Here is a 16,490-nt window from a genome sequence, read left to right as displayed (position 1 = left end):
GCAGGCAGAGTTGTCTTAGTTAATTTAACTAATACCATAACATTCCTGAGATGCATCATTACACCTCATAATGTAAACATAAACCAGGATGATTAGTGGAGAACCACTCACTTCAAAGAATTAATATAGCTGAAAAACTGCTTGCAATTTAGAAGGATTAAAAAAGGATGCTAAATATGTCTCCTTATGCCCCTTGTTAAAGCCAGACCTTTATCAGTTTACACAGTACCTGATTTCTGGTGGTGCATAAAAGCTAATGGCTTGTTTACGCTTGTTTCTGTACCATTGAGGTGCTTGTGTATTTGGGGTTGCCACAAACATTCTGAAATGAGAGTTTTGAGGAAGAGGTTGTTCAGTTTGTTAACCTGAGTTGTCCCCTTGGCTGCAAAAATGTGTATTCCCTAATGCAAGGTGCCCCTTGCCATGCTTTGGAAGGAAGAAATGATGCCCTCAGGGAGAGGGAACTGGAAGGGAAGCCAGAACTTCAGCTGAAATGCTGAGGGGTATCTTGGCTGCACTGTGGTGGGAAGCAAAGCCTGGCCCACCTCTGTTGTCTTTAACCAGGTCCAGGTTGGACCTTCCTGTTGGTGTCTTGTTTTTGGTGTAGGGAGGTAGAAGAGGCTTGACTCTCCTCTCATGCACAGGTTGAACTGGAGACTTTCTGCTCAGAGGTGAAATTAAGGCAGATGCGTGTCACAGGAGAGCTGGGTTCAGAAGGTTAATGCATTCTTGATGTCTGCTTAGACACTGGTTTTTGTCCCCTGATGGTTTCTTGTCATGTTATATGTCTTGTGTATCTGTGGTGTGTGTGTGTACCAAGAGACAGAACACACTCCTTGTGATTGCAGAAGCCAGCTTGCAGACTTTGTGGCTGGCAACAAAAATGTTCATGGGGGTTTTAAGATTGTTTTCAAAACCTCTCTATTTGTGTGCACAGCTTGGGGCTGTGTTGGTCACAGGCTGACCAAGGGACACTAGTTCAGGAGAGCACTGGTTGTGCTTCAGAGTTTTGTGTGATCCTCTGTGCAAGGACCAGCATCATTTGGAAATCTTGTCCTTGTGAGGAAGGCCAGCTACTTTGGACCTCCTCCACTTCATGGAATACAATGTGCAAAGCAGATATGCTTTTGTGGTTTCCTGCTTTGTTGGTAGGGTCTGGGACCAGCCTCAGACAGAGCAGTAGTCCTGGGGGGACTGGGCTTAGCACAAAATATGCAGACATCCATAACAGGCCTCAAATGAACCAATTGATTTGAAAACTGTGATATCGACTTGTGAACTGTTACTAATGGATTAAGCAGCAACAGGATGTGAGTCTTTCAGGGGTCATTTAGCTCATCTCCCTGCCCTAAGGCAAGACCACCTCATATCTAAGCAGGTGTTTTTATAGCCTGGTCTTAAAACCTCCACAGATGGCAATTCCATAACCTCAGCAGGCAGTGGCTTCCAGTGTGGCACTGTGATTCCCAACTGGAAGGCTTTTTGTAACCTTTAATCTAAATCTTTATCACTGCAGTTTAGGTCTGGTTTTGCCATGTCCAGTCTGCTGTGGGAAAGGAGAACAGGTTATTCTTTCCACCTACTTGTCATGTATTTCAGATATAGTTATCGTGTCTATTCTCAGTCTTCACTAGACTAAACAACCTAGTTCCTTCAGTCATCCTTTGTAGGTCATGTTTTCTAGGCTGCAGAGAAGTCTTGTTCCCCAGTGGACTGTCAAATCAATGTGCTTCCTTTTTTGAAGCGTTATGCCCCAAACCAGCTGGCTGTGTGAGGGCGATGCTAAGCAGAGAGGGAGGAGCTGGTACAGGCCAACTGCTGGTCACCAGGACCTCAGAGTGCCCATCTCTGTGGGGAATAATAAAGCCCTTGAGAAAGGACTCATGCCTCATGGCCTGCCTTCAGAGAGGGAGAAACCACCTTGGCACAGGGGCTGGAGCCTCTGAGGTTCCCACATGCCCAAAGGGGCTGTTGGAGCTCCAGCAGAGTTTGCAGCCTGGGCTGAGTTTCTTGATGGGGCTGCTGGGTCTCAGCGGTATCTATGAGCAGGTCCTTGCTTTTGTAGTCCCATCTTACGTTTAGATTGTTACTAACTTTTGTAACAAGCAGAAATACATGAAAAAGAGGAGGCTGAGGGAAGAGAGTGGAGTATTAGTTTCTCGTTTGGCTCATGCAGCAAGCTGCCTGAGTTTCCAGAGAGCCACTCAAGATTTGACTCTTTAAAAAATTGGCAGGTTGCCATTGCTTTAGGAATTAATTTATTTTTTCTTTGCTCCTAGTGCTTCTGCTGATTTCATAAGAAACTGTTGGAGTGGGGGCAGGGGGAATACCTTGTGCAATGAAATCAATCCAAGGAATCATCCTTATTTCCTTAGTGTGACATGGGTTGAGGGATTTCCTCTGCCTTGGAATTGCAGTTTATGCTTGGCCTCCAAGTAGACCTTACAGGGTGACAGGAAAGGGTCCAGCTACCCAGCATGTCTTCTTCAGTGGCAAAACTGGTTGCTTACCAGCCTCTCCTTCCTTGCCACCAGTCTGCTTGTCCTGGTCCAGGAATTCCAGCATTAAAGTCAAGCCAACTTCTACATTCACACTTGGAATAAAGGATAAACCAAAGCAAGCTCCCAAAACATGGCCAACAGGTACCTTGCAGCCAAGCTGCTTGCTCAAAGCAGGCATCAAGCCCATGTCCCAACTGGAATTACCTATGGCAAAGGAACGATTAAAGGAGCCCTCCAGCCTTTTTCCCAGAGCTTAGGATCACACCCCTGTGCATTTTTCTCTCTGCTTGTTGATGGATGCTGCTTCCGCGCTTTCCCCTCCCTGAACCAGTGGGCTGGGTGCCAGCCTGGAGTTGTGCAAGCTCTCAGCCTTGTGAGGCTGCCAGGCACGGCCATGGGGCAAGAGGACACAGGGCTCTTCTTGCAGCATTTGGAGTAGATAATCCTAATTTCCCCTTTTTCCCCCCCCCATTTCTGGCAACAGTTGTAAAAGATGGAAGATAATTACACTGTGAAACAGATTTGATTTCCTACCAGGTCTTTTGTCTCTGCCAGACACTCTTAAAACTTGAGGGTTTTGTAGGGAGAATTTCATAACACATGACTGATCGTTCAGCAGTCCACGTGTGGATCCGACCTTGGAGTGTTTATACAGACTTGGTGGAGCTGCTGAATACAAATATTTTTCTTTTTCTTCCTCTGTATTTGCAAAACATTTGAGTCTCGATCATCTGCTGTGCTGCCGTTTGGAGCTGCACACGCTGACACGCCGTTTGTTCCGCTGCCACTCGGCAGGTTAAACAGTAACCTGCTTGGGACACTCATTACGTGGTGAAACATCTCTCAGGGCTTGAAACCAAGGCTCTGCTGCTATACACAGCAAGATTTATGGCCTGGTGGATAAATTGGATTTAGCAGAGCTGAAGCAGTAATAAAATGATTGTATCAGATTGCAGTGTGTGAATGTGGGGGTGAGGGTCATGTAGGACTCAAATACCTCCTGAATGTACTCACTTTTCTTGTCCTCCCTCTCCCGTAAAACTGTGCTAAGGCAGTGAGAAAAAAACAAAGCAGATAGGTTTGGAAAGAACCACTTCTGACTGGCTGACTTCAGAAGGATGGGTAATTTTAAAACAACAGCATTATTTCTTTGAGGTTGAACTGGCTCAGAGTATTTCTTCTCCCCCTTCTCCCACCCCAAGGGAGAGATTTTATTTTCTTGCAAGTACAGGTCCAATCTGAGGGAAAAAATGTGCTTTTTTTCTTGTTAAAGGTTTTGAGGGAAACCTTCATGGAGAATTCAACCTGTGTGCTTAAATCTTTGAGAAGTGGACTGTACTTTAATGCACGTTTCTTTCTCTACTCCTGGAAACACCTGTTACCTCAAACAGGGAGAGCGCAGTAACAAAATTCTGTCAGTGCAAAGAAAGGAGGATGGAAGATCAACAGAGTCTTCCTAGTCTATCCAGCATCCCACTGGGATTACTGTTTTGGCTGCAATTGTTTGTTTGTTGGGTTTGGACAGAAGATGAGATGTTACTGATGAAGCTCTGGATGAAGGCAGACCAAAGCTGTGGGGCAAGCTGGGCCAACAGTGCAGACACAACTGTTGATGCATTTGCAAAGGATAGGCCTGTACCTGGCTTTGAAACTTGCTCTCAGGTTGCTGCTGTGCCTACCTGGGTATGCCTCTGACTGGCTAAAATGGCTTTTGATCTGTATTTTTGGGCCCATTCATAGTGTGCTCTCCCTGGCTGAGAAGGGTAGACCAACACCATATCCATACTGGAAGCTGGTCCTGTTTATTTCTGTGTCTTCTCAACTCAGAATTGAGGTAGAGAGCTTCTTAGACGTGGTTGTATGCTCCAGAGCTCCCTGGGAGGGGATGAGAATCAGCCAACCACGCACCGTGTGATCATTGGGATTAAAGAAAAGAGGATGGAGGGAGAATAATGTCGAGGGCATCATGATGAGGAGAGGTGTCTCTTCCCTTCTGGAGCAAAGCAGCTGCCCTTCCATGTACTTCAGAGCCTCACAAAGCCTCCATGAGCCTCCAGCCATGCAGGCTAATACGGATTACATTAATATAGTCAATCCAAAGATTAATTTTATAAAGCGAACTAGATTGGGGAGCAGGTTAACTTTCTCCCTTCAACCAGTTTTCATTAAAATGATTTGGAGGGTGTGCCTGTACCTTGTCATGGAGTGCAACCCAGGGATGGATGGGTGCCTGTGGGAATGGAGGCTGTAGCAGAGGATCTGGGCATCACGTAACCTCCTCCAGGGGTGGTTGTGTGTCAGGACTTGTTCACTTGGCCGCAGCACTATCCTGCTCTACTCGCTCCAGATCTGCCCAGCGTTGCTCTTGGTTCTCCCTGCCACACCTTCTGCAGGCAACAGATAAGTGCTTTTGGGGGATGATGTAAGATTTTCCGTGTATGAATGCTACAAAGTTGATTTTAGGGCAGCACAGTTAAATTGCATTCTGCCTAATGGTAAAGTGTGCTTCTTGGATAGGTTTTGCTGAGTTTCAGATTTTGTCTAATCTAAAAAACAGTTGCTGTTCCTGGGAAACAGGCGTTCCCAAAACAAATGCAGTGCTAAGTGAGAGTGGCTGACAGCTGGGGTGCACAGGAGATTTATTTACGTTATATATATATATATATATATATATATATCTTTACAAAGATAATGGTAAAAGGAAATCAATAGCAATAGTGGTTGCAGTCTTAGAGAAGTGTGTCTGGACATTTTGTGGACACAGATATTTTCTGGCATTGATGACTACAGTTGGTAGAAACCCTGCTCGTTCCATTAAAAATAATGTTCGTAATTGGTCAGTTCAAAATTCACCAGTACAGATCATTGCTTTCCAGAAGCAGTATTTTATGCTTTTCATTGGACATTGCTTACAGCATCAGTGGACAGTGCAAGGAGAAAATGGGCTCATTAGATATGAACTTAATTGAGAGTGACATGACTGGGTATTAATATTAGTCTTGCCTCAGGCTTTTCCTTTCTTTTTTTTTTTTTTTTTTTTTTGTGTTTATAGTCATGCTAGTAGATCCTGAACATTTTATCCATTTACCAAATTCCACAACAGTACCTTCACTAAAAGGCATAGGTTTCCTTTTTTGTTTCTAAATGGAGATGCAGCATCTGATGTTCTCCTCCTCCAGATGCAGGAGGGCAGGGCTCTGCCTGGCTCCAAGCACAGGTCACACTTGCTACCGATGTGACCTTTTTGATGGTATTTCTGTTTGCAGAAATCCGTGTTTGTGGTGGTTATGGCGGTTTATGGAATTTACCTTGGCATTTATTTTTCTGAGGAATGGTCTGGTGACAAGAAACTGACACAGATTTCTTCGGGGTCCTGCCCCTGGGCACTCCTACCTGTTTCCCTTCCCCCCTGAAATATGCCTTGGAGAAGAAACAAATTGTCAGGTGAAATGGAGGGGTCTGTTTTCACTGGGAGCAGGAGGAGCACGCAGGGGAGGCGGGTGGGCTGCGATTGGCGCGGAGGGAGGCGCTGCTTGGGATAAAGAGCGGGATGCGCTCCTTTGTGCCGGAGAGCTTTCCCGTGCAAGGCTGAGCAAAGATGCCGGTTGTGTTGCTGTCACGACCGATTCAGCTCTTTTTGGTACCTCAGCTTTTCTTTTAGGGCATGGTTCTTTCCCCCCACCCCTCCCTTGCCGGGGGAAGGTGCGGATGCCCCTCGCAGGGAGGGCGCTTTGCGCTGCGCCGTGCCCGGCTCCGTGCGCGCTCCTCCCGGCCAGGGTGGACAATTATCGGAACGGTTTGTGTCACAAGTCGCTGCCATCTGTGCAGGGCGCCTCGTTCGCCGAACAAAAGGATTTGGAGGGGATGAGGGGCTACGGCTTTAAAAAAGCCCCAGCTGAGCGGAAGAAAGGGATGCTGTCACCCACTTGTGACTGCACACGGGAGCTTTGTTCCCTCCCGGAACGCTCAGCATCACTCGTGTTACCTGCAGCCATGCCAGCCCCTGGCAGCCTGGTTTGTGATTGGGAGATAGGGTAATACAGTCAGTCATTCTGCCTGCTGCTGCTATGTTTTGTTTTGTTTATAGATATTTTACAGGGTTTGGTCTGACAGTTTTGTCTCCTGGGTAATTAAGCTGAATTATTGAAGGCCCTGAAATTAACGCTGTCATTTTAAATGATTAAAATAAAATAAATCTCAGCCTGTTTATCAAGTTAGGTTATTTCCTCTTTCTGATTTTGAAGGGTGTGTGAACTTGTTGGGAAGAATGTGAGCACTCAGGTAGCTTGGTTTTGAAATTTTGTTTAACAAAGTATGGGGAAAACCCTAGGTCTGGGTAAGGTCTCTTAAAACATCCAAGCCTTAAAAGAAAAGAGAGTAGGTGGGAAAAGTTCATAGTATGATAAGCACTGCCGGTCAGATTTTTTCTGCCCAAATATTAGACAATAGGAATCTCTTGGACATTATTCTGAAACGGGGAAGAAGCTTTGGAAACATATTTTCATTTTAGATTGTAACACTGGCAACAAAATTTTTACTGGCCTGATTACATGTGTGTAGGTTTAAAAATTTTTTTTCTTCAAACATTCAAATTTATTTTATCATTACTTCATTTTTTAGTATCTCTTTATGCAGCACTGGAATTTTCTATTTGCTGTGGATTTGGGAATCCTCCTCCTTTGCTATCTGGGAAATCCTCAGTAGTGGATTTCCAGGAGCCTAATTTGGTTTAAGTTCAGTTTAACACTGAGGTTCTGGTCTTTGTTCCCTAGCTCTGGGTCAGCTGTACCCAGCCTCATGCCTATGAATCACCCAGGCTTCCCTCTCTTGACAAGGATTTACAAAATCTGGCTCTTACTTTTCTGGACCAAGTTCTATCATTTCTTATAGGATCAAGAGCTATAAGCAGGGATAGTGACATCCACATGTTTGTGGAGCTGCAGCAAAGAAAGGGGCTGCTCCTCACAGAGAACTGAGACACTCAGATCCCATCAGCGCTGCTGCCTGTTGGGAGTGAGCATTTTGTGCCAGTGAAGGAGCAATTGGAGTCAGAACAATGACCAGCAGCAGCCAGAGGATAGTTCAGGCTGGAAAGGGCCTCAGGAAAATCTTTTCTCCAACATGCTGCTCATAGCAGGGTTGTCCATGAGATCAGAGGAGGTTCTCTGGGGTCTGGAGACCATGCAGCCTCTCAGGTCAGTTTGCTGCAGTGCTGGACTGAAGGAAAAGGAAGCTCCTCAGGCCAGTAAAGCTTTGTGTCTCTGCTTGTGCATGTGCAAATGTCTAAAGCCACAGAGGGAGGTCACAGGTGGGTTAGGACAGCTGGAGAACAGGAGGAGTGGCTCCAGGCCCAGCTGATTTAACTGGTCTGTCTGTGCACACCCAACACTTTTTATTGATAAGCATATTGTTGTATTTCCTTGGCAACAGTGTTATGGCAACAGCTGACTTCCAGTTTGCAGAGTGAAGGTAAAGGAGGGGAGATGGTGGAGGGGCTGGCATGGGGCAGGGGCCAAGGGGAGAAATATGAGCCCTGATCTCCAGTTGCTGCATGGGGCTTCAGTGCTGCTCTCAAAGCTGCTGGCTGCAGCAGGACATGTGCCAAGAAGGGCTCGAGGATGTGGCTTTGCCTTGAGAAACATCAGCAGCTCTTCAGCTCCTGCCCGGTCACCACATGAAAGAGAGGAGCTGGTGTGTGGTTGGGGCAGTGGATTGGGCCTCCTGGCACTGGGATTGGCCACAGACTGCTGCTGTGACCTTAGGCAAGCCACCCAGCTTCTCTGTGTCTGGGGTGCCATGGGCAAGATGGGGATAGCAGGGTTTGTTCATTCAGCATGTCCAGCTGAATTATGGGCTCTTGGGGCAGCCTTGGCTTTCCTGGCACTGCAGAATGGGGCTTCAGGCTCTGCTCTGGCTTGTCTGGGTGCTGCTGTCACAGCCAGGCTGATATGCTCAGGTAGACCACTGCTTTGCAAATAAGGAATATTGCCTTAGGAGCCAGAGGAAGACACAGCTCCTGAGGATTGCCACCCATGGGTGGGTTTGGGTGGGCTGAAAGGCAGAGTGCCTGCATTAGGCAAGGCACAGGGGCTGTCTCTCCTGCAGTCCTGCAGGAGGAGACCCTGCTCCCTTACCTCTCCACAGCTCTGCTGTTTGCTTTCTGAGTGCTCAGAGCCTCTGTCCTCCCTGCAGAAGCAGAAACACCAGCTTGTCCCATTTGGGTTCCTGCACAGCAGTGAGTGGCTCAGACCTGCCTAGGGTGGGGTTTCAGCATCTCACCTGGAGGACTTCTTTGGTCTGACTTTGCCAAGCTCAGGGGGGAAATGGACAGGTAGAATGCACTGGAGGTGCCCATCACCAAGGCATTTGCAGGCTTCTGAGTCCTTGCATCTTACTTTTATTCATTGCACCTGAGCATTTACAGGAAAATAAGCAGTATTCTTAATTAATACTGTTTTTAAAGCATATAATTTAAAGGTTTTAATCTTTGTCTACCTTCTGGCCCACGTTGCCTTTCATTCCTTCTCAGATGAATGGGTGAAATAGAGGATCACTGGGGGTGTGTGTGTTTGGGGAATATTCACTAGAGCATCTCCCAAGTCACTTTTAGCATTCAGATGCCAAGCCAGTACTTCAGAAAGCTCCTTCAAATGAAATATTTGGCAAATCCATTTTCACATCTCTTAAAAGTGTGGGAAGATTTTTTTTTTTAATTTGAAAATCTGGTTTGGGCCCTTGCTAATTTTCAGGAAAGACTGATGGAAGGATTATGACCAACCCTAATTTTGCGAATGAGGTAAGGGAGCAAAGCTTGTATAACAAAACCACAGGATAATGTGTCATCTTGTGCCCTTTCTTCACTCACTGCCTGAATACACTTTACTTGTAATGATGTGTGAACTTTTCTTCAAGTGAATTCTGGAATAAATTTTGCCAAAGGAAAAAAATCTCAGGACTACCAGATCTCATGATATCTCCCTGCTGTTTGGGGCATGCAAATTATGGGCGAGTTTCTAATGTGTTAAGTTCCCACAAGCCTAAACCAAATCCTTAAGGAGAAGCAGGAGAAGCCAATGGGAAAGACATTTCCCAAGATTGCAGGATGGGTTTTTTTTCCTTTTAGCCTTGCAAAGAGTCTTGGATTTGGTTTGTTGGGTTTTTTTTTTGTTGTTTTTTACTTTTAATGAGCAGCAATATTAGCTAGGATTCCTGCTCTTAGGAACACCAGGTATGAATTTTCCCATTGCTGTGTGGGCATGTTGTGTGAGCTAGGAGTGGTGGATTCAATCCATTGGGGCTCAGTGCTCTCACTATTTTCATATTGATGTCTTTGAACTGAGCACTGGATGCTGAACAGGTGAAAGCCTGGGTCACCATGCAGGAGGGGGTGAGAACTGCCCTGAGGTGAGCAGAGGGCACTGGGGCTGGGAGGTGCAGGGCAGGGGCTGCAAGGGCAGGTTTGGTGTCTCTCAGGGGCTGTGATGGCAGGGAAAAAGCCTTGCTCTGGGATCATACCTAACAGTGCTGGAAAAGCCTGACTATCTTGTCCTGCCTATCTCCCCAGCGTTCACTTTGAATTGGCCCTCTAATGTCTGTTGTCCCCCCAGAAGGATGCTTTTCCAAGCTGGTGATCCCTGGATCTGGCTGACAGCTGGTGCTGTTGTTGTTTTCTTGGATTCCAAGTGCTGCTTCTCTTTGCAGTCTGGAAACCAGGCACAAATTGTTTGCCCAATATCTTTTCCTCAGGTAAACATTGCTTTAGATGCTGCAGCTGCGTTATGCAATGCAGATAGGTGGGGACAGTTTTTCTTTCTGCCAGCAGTAGAAAGGGAAAGTTGTTTTGCTAAGATAAAAGTGGGATTTTCTCCAATAGCTGGGTGCACAATATAACATCCCTTTTTCAACTTTGTTATCCTTGGCAGCTAGAGGTGGCTGGAGCTCTGTTCCTGGGGGGGAGAGGTGGGTGAATCAGACAAGGTTTTCAGAGTGCAGCATTTTTCACCAGGTTTTGGACAGATCCCTGTTCTCCAGGGGCAAAGGAGGACACAAAATGGGCTCTGCACGCACCTGGGTCAGCACAGCACGCAGGGCTGCTCTGAGTGCTGGCTGTGCCTGCCCCTCCACTGCCATCCTGCCTGTGCATTGTGCTGCTCCTGCCCCTCCACTGCCATCCTGCCCCTCCAGCTGCCATCCTGCCCATGCATTGTGCTGCTTCTGCCCCTCCACTGCCATCCTGCCCGTGCATTGTGCTGCTCCTGCCCCTCCAGCTGCCATCCTGCCCCTCCACTGCCATCCTGCCCATGCATTGTGCTGCTCCTGTCCCTCCACTGCCATCCTGCCTGTGCATTGTGCTGCTCATGCCCTCCAGCTGCCATCCTGCCTGTGCATTTTGCTTCTTCTGCCCCTCCAGCTGCCATCCTGCCTGTGCATTGTGCTTCTCCTGCCCCTCCACTGCCATCCTGCCCATGCATTGTGCTGCTCCTGCCCCTCCAATGCCGTCCTGCCCCTCCAGCTGCCATCCTGCCCATGCATTGTGCTGCTCCTGCCCCTCCACTGCCATCCTGCCCATGGATTGTGCTTCTCCTGCCCCATCAGCTGAGATGCCGCTCCCGGCTGCGTCCTTGTGCTGTTACTCCCCTCTGGCAGATCTCACCAGGGGTTTGCTGTGCTGGGGCTCTGCTGCTGGCTGCCTGCACGGCAGATCCGTCCCCAGATGCCAGCAAGGCTGTTGGAGCTGAAATGAGAGCGGGGGCTGTGGTCCCCGATGGTGACACGCGTGTCCCCGCGGTGGCAGGGGCATGGCAGGGCTGCCTGCAGCCTGGAAAGCCTGGCAGCTGCCTCTCCCTGTGCCCTGCACCTGGGGGATACCCAGCACACCCATGGTCTGCAGGAAATAAAACATTTTGTGCTCTCGTGCAACAGACCCAGTGGCAGTTTGGGGGCCTAGAGGGAAGAGGGCGAAGAGTTAAATTTTGTATCTGTTCCTTCTTGTCCTTGGTGATGTCCTTTATGGGCAAAACCACAGACCATGTGTGCATTATTTTAGTATCATTTTTTCTATTTCACGGAAGGTTTTAAAAAGTCAAGGATGACCCTGTAGCTGTGGTAAACTCCCTGTGATAAACTTTCCAAGGGCCTTGTGTACTCAAGGCCCCATGGCTTTTCTGGTGATTGAAAATCCATTGAGTAAGTGTATAGTACCCTAACAAGACAGTTGCTTCATGGAAATATGAGAGTATTTGTAAAATATTTGGTCGTTGTGTTTTTTAAGTTATTGTCACTGAACCTGTGATTCTGGTGTCTGTGTATTTCAATATTTAAAACAATGCCAGTAAAAGCAAAAAAAAAAACCAAAAACCAAAAAGCAAATCTTTGCCCTTTGTCCACTGTCTAAATCAAAAGTAATTACCCAGAGCAGAAGTATTCACACTTCATTATATGAGGACTGACTTTTCCAATTGAGGAATCGTGAGATTGTGAAGAAAATTCAGTTCAAGGATGAGCCCAACTTGGAGTCTGTTAAGTAGTGTCTGTCATCTTCACTTCTTCAGTCAAGCTGTATTAATCTGTCTGAAAGCTCATATTCCCAAGGGCCACCCAGCGCTTGCTAAACTGTGGCAGTGACCTGAAGGAAAGAGTGTGTTACTTGTGTTATTTTGAAGAAAAGCTGAAATGAATTTTTTTTGGCTAAGCAAAAACAGCAGTGAAATCAGCAGATGAGTGCTAGAGAATCCTAAGCCAAGAGGCACTTTTATCCATTGCCTCCAGCCTGGACATCCCCCATCTCTGTATGTCATCATGCTTGTCCAAAAGACCCATTACCCCTTTGTAGGTGCACAGCTCATCTGGTAATAATGAGACATGGGTATTCAAGTTGGCCAAATTCATCCCTGAGGTCATTTCAGATGACTCCAGGAGAATTAAAACAGGGCTGAATTTGCTCCTGAATCTTTGTGTTTGCAAATTAATTTCTGTGAAATCTATTTTTAGTTATACTGTACCTAATTATACCAGAGTTACTATCACAAGGGAGAAATGCTCTGGTGTCCAAAAGAGACAATATTTTCTGATATCCAAAGCAGAGTGAGTATGCCCAGCCCCTTAGATGAATCTTACACTGATGCTGTGTGTGACATGTGGTGATGGCTATATCCGAAATGCACCAGTATAAGGAGAGAGGACATCAGAAGGGATGTTTGGGGTTGGTGAATGGGGTCTTGTGCCATAGTGAGCACTCACACTTGACACTGACTGCCTTCTGAAATTTTTGTTCCTGCTGCTTTTATTGCAAGGCAAATTATATTCCTGAATCTCATACTTTCCTTTCTCTTGTGAATATCTTCGAATTTAGTCTGTGTTCATATTTCCATCTCTTTCAGTTGCTGAACATTTTGCTTTTCCTGCCATATTATTGCCCAAGGCAAATGCTGCTGAGTCCTGGAGAAACACAAGTCTGTCGGTGTGAATCCTGGGTTCTGCTATCATGATGTTGCTTTCATCCTAAAAGCAACATCCAACCTCATGATATATGCTGTGAATGTCATAGGCAGCCTTGCAAAGTGAGCCCTTCAGCTCCCACCTGGGAGCCTGTGCTAATGCATTACTTTGGAAGAAGGCCTCTATGAACACAGTCAAGGGCACCTTAAAATTCCCAGTTGGTTGGTACATTTATAGAGAAACATATTTGGGGCAGCCTTGGCTCACAAAAATGTAGTGTAACCCCTGTGGCGTGCAGGGTGCTGCTGTGCCGGGCAGCTCTGTGCTCAGCACTTCTGCCTGTGCTGGTGAGCAGGACACTTCCCTGCCCTGTGGGCTGTGCCAGGCAAGGGAGGAGGGGCAGGGAGGAGAAAACCTGCTGGCTGAGGTGTGGGACTTGGGGGTAGGCAAGGAAGGTGCTGCTCATGGCTGTGCTGAAGGCTTGTGATGCACAGCTCTGATCCGCAAAAGCGTATGGAAGTATGATTGACTCTAGGCAATGGCTTTTTATCATTCCTCGGGTTACTGAGCTGTTCAGCCAGGGTTTAACACTTAGCTCTGCAGGAAGTTTTGCTTAGCTGGTATTAAATTTATTGAGATTTTGTGTCTTGATGGGGAGGCCCAGGTCAGAACTTGGGGTGGGGAAGTTGTACAGCACCACTGGAGCCTGGGAGTGCCAGGCTGGTATTCAGAACTTTACCAAGCTGCGTGGGAAGTGCTGTAAGTACTGTGAAGTACACTGGAAGTCCCAGATTTGTTAATGCTGCAGAGACAGCAGGTTTGCTACCCAGTGTGGCTGGGATGCTACCCTGCCTGAACAGTGCTGTAGAACACCATAGTGCACTTTCCATTCCGCTCAGCGAGTATCCTGCGCTGTGGAGGGGAAAAAGCAGTGGGGAGCCATTAGCTCCGCTTCGGCGATGAAGCACCAGGCATGTGGTTTCACAGGCAGCTTCCACTGACCTCGTGCTGGACAGCTGCCAAGGGCTGGTGCTGGCTGCCCATGCCCAGCTGCACGTCCCCATGCCTGGTGCCAGCCCCAGCCAGGGATGCTCTGCGTCACCAGGTCATCCCGGGATGGCACTGGGAAGTGCTGCCCCTTTAGGCAGCTGCCTGCGCTCGGATGGGCACAAAAGCTGAGATCTTGCCCATCGTTAGTGGCAAGCTTTTAAGCAGAATGTAGGCTTTCCAGGTCCCAGGCTTTGGCTCCCCGCCTCCCCCACACTCCAGTTTTTGCCCTCTTTGCCGTCACTGTTACAGGATTCCCCAGATCTGAGGTCCCTAGGCAGTTCTGGTATCTTGTGTGACCAAAACCAGCCCTTTTATGCATTGAGGGAGTAAGTAGGAATGCTTTTATTCTTGTGATACCTCTTAATGCATTTTGCTTGAGGAAGTGTTTGTTAAAAGGGTTGAGTAGGGTTAGAGAAGATAAATTTGAGCCTGTGGGCATACTGTGGCTTGATGGGCATGAAGCTCTTTCTGCTTCTTCCTCTGTCAGTGGCTTGCAGTGCCACCATGTCAAAGGCTGGCACTGGCTACTGCAGCACCACCAGGACTCACTTTTCTCCTCCTTCTGGCAAGCAATTTGCTGGGAAACCATTTGTATTATTTAACTAATGATGACTAATACTTGAGAGTGGGTATCTGAGCAATGCAGGAGTGTGCCTGTCTGAGGTCTCAGCACTTACTGTCTGGGTTTTGTGCCTGAGAACACAGCCTTCCCTAAAAAGATAAAAAAGCCAAAAAGTGCTTTACAGGAATCCTTTCATTCCTCCTTTTTGAGAGTGAATCATTCTGAAAACGAGTTCTCTGAAAATTCTCACCTCAGTTTTTGTTGAGGCAAAATTGGGTTATAAGTTGTTTTGGGGGAGAAACAGAAGTTTGGGAGTCCCATGTCTCTTCTGGGACGTGCACTCTTTGTGTGTGTTTGTGTGTGTTTTGACCCAGCTCTGCGTGACAGCCAGATCTCCAGCACGTTCCTCCTTCAGTCCCTTGTGTGTTGACACAGGTGTAGGGACTGAGGACATGTATCTCCATTCTGCTGAGGCTGTCAAAGGCAGGTCTTGGCTCTTGGCAGCAGCCAAGGATGGCTGGAGGACCCCTGGACTCTGAGGTTGAAGAGTGGATGAGCCTTTGCAAACCTAACCCCATGCAGTCCCATTCTGGTTGCTGCAAGGGGAGCAGCAGCCCACAGCCTGGACACTGCAACTGGGCAAAGTCCAAACAGCTCCTTGGAGCCTCTCACACAGCTCAGGGTGATGGAGTAGCCTGACAAAGCAACCCAAAATGAATCTGCTCTGTGACATGATCAGCTGGTTGGGCTGAGCTCACCAGGAATGAAGCTTTTGCCTCGTGCATGATGTTTTTGAGCATCATGTTGTGTCTTGTGTATTGCTCTGCTTTGGCCTGAGTTTTCTGCTCTTGGGTACTCATGGAACCTCCAAGGTCTGAGAAGTCTCAGAGGTCTCTGTTTATTTAATTTTTTTTAGTTAAATTATTTATATCCAGTTGCAGTCTTCCTCTTTTTCCTCACTGCCTTTCAGGACAGCACCTGCTTCCCTCCTAAAGAAGCCATTAGCTTGCATGCTCTGAACCAAAATGTTAGCTCAGCTGTAACAGATGGATGGATATGGGCATCATGTAGCAACTTAATGAATAATATCTATCACCTAATTTCCCAAAAGTTGGCATGTAATGAGTCTGATGCTGTGATTATTACCTCTGTAAATCATGACTTTAGGATGCTGACAGTCTCTCCTGGCCCAAGGATACAGGGCAGCCAGGCAGTGATGTACATTAATTGCTGGATGAGAGAGGCGATGTGTTCGGGAGCTCGCCATCGCCTCTGAGTTATCTTCTGCAGCACAGACACTGCACAGATTAGTGCAGATTGGAGGGGAGGGAGCTGCTGGGTGCATGGGTGTGTTTGTTCCCTGGAGCCAGCTGGTGGAGGTGCTGTGAGCTGGCCGGTGTGGGATGGGGGTGTGACTCCCAGGTTGGCCTTTTTGGTCTCTCCTCAGGACTAAAGAAGAAGGAGGGGATGGAAATGGAGATTGCTCACAACTGTGTAGAGATGTTTACTTTGTTTTTCTGATGAGTGTTTGTTTGTGGTGAATACCTCTGTAGATAGAGAACTTTGACCTACCAAACACAACCTTGGCTTCAAGGGTGAAAGCTGCCAAACCTCTGCCCAAACCTCCTCCCACTACAGGAAATTTCTGTCCCTGATTTCTTCCTACCACAAACCACGTCTGGCCATAAAGCAGAGCCAATGCCCATATTGTGGGCTCTCAGCTTGCTCACGCAGTTGATTCCTAGCCAAGGGAGGCATCTCTGCTTGCAGGGCCCTCCCACACCTTCTTGTTCTTCATCAATTGATTGTAAAATTATTATTCTGGTGGGCTTTTAAGGTGTCTTTCATTAGATCCTCTGCTATGACAGTTGATAGGGATGTGGATGAATCAGATATTGCAACTGACCCTTGGAAAGCAGCTGCTGCCAGTCTGCCTGTGC

General features: G+C 47.4%; 1 protein-coding gene across 1 annotated transcript in view; it reads left to right on the top strand.

Annotated features, from left to right (window-relative positions):
• Nucleotides 1-16,490, top strand: part of CCDC85C (coiled-coil domain containing 85C) — a 107,551-nt gene that overhangs the window by 33,763 nt on the left and 57,298 nt on the right. The gene's annotated exons all lie outside the window — the stretch shown is intronic.

The sequence above is a fragment of the Molothrus aeneus genome, chromosome 6 (assembly GCF_037042795.1).
Source record: "Molothrus aeneus isolate 106 chromosome 6, BPBGC_Maene_1.0, whole genome shotgun sequence".
Taxonomy (NCBI): Eukaryota; Metazoa; Chordata; class Aves; order Passeriformes; family Icteridae; genus Molothrus; species Molothrus aeneus.
The sequence above is the reverse complement of the archived record's forward strand: the minus strand, read 5'-3'. Positions and strand labels throughout refer to the sequence as shown.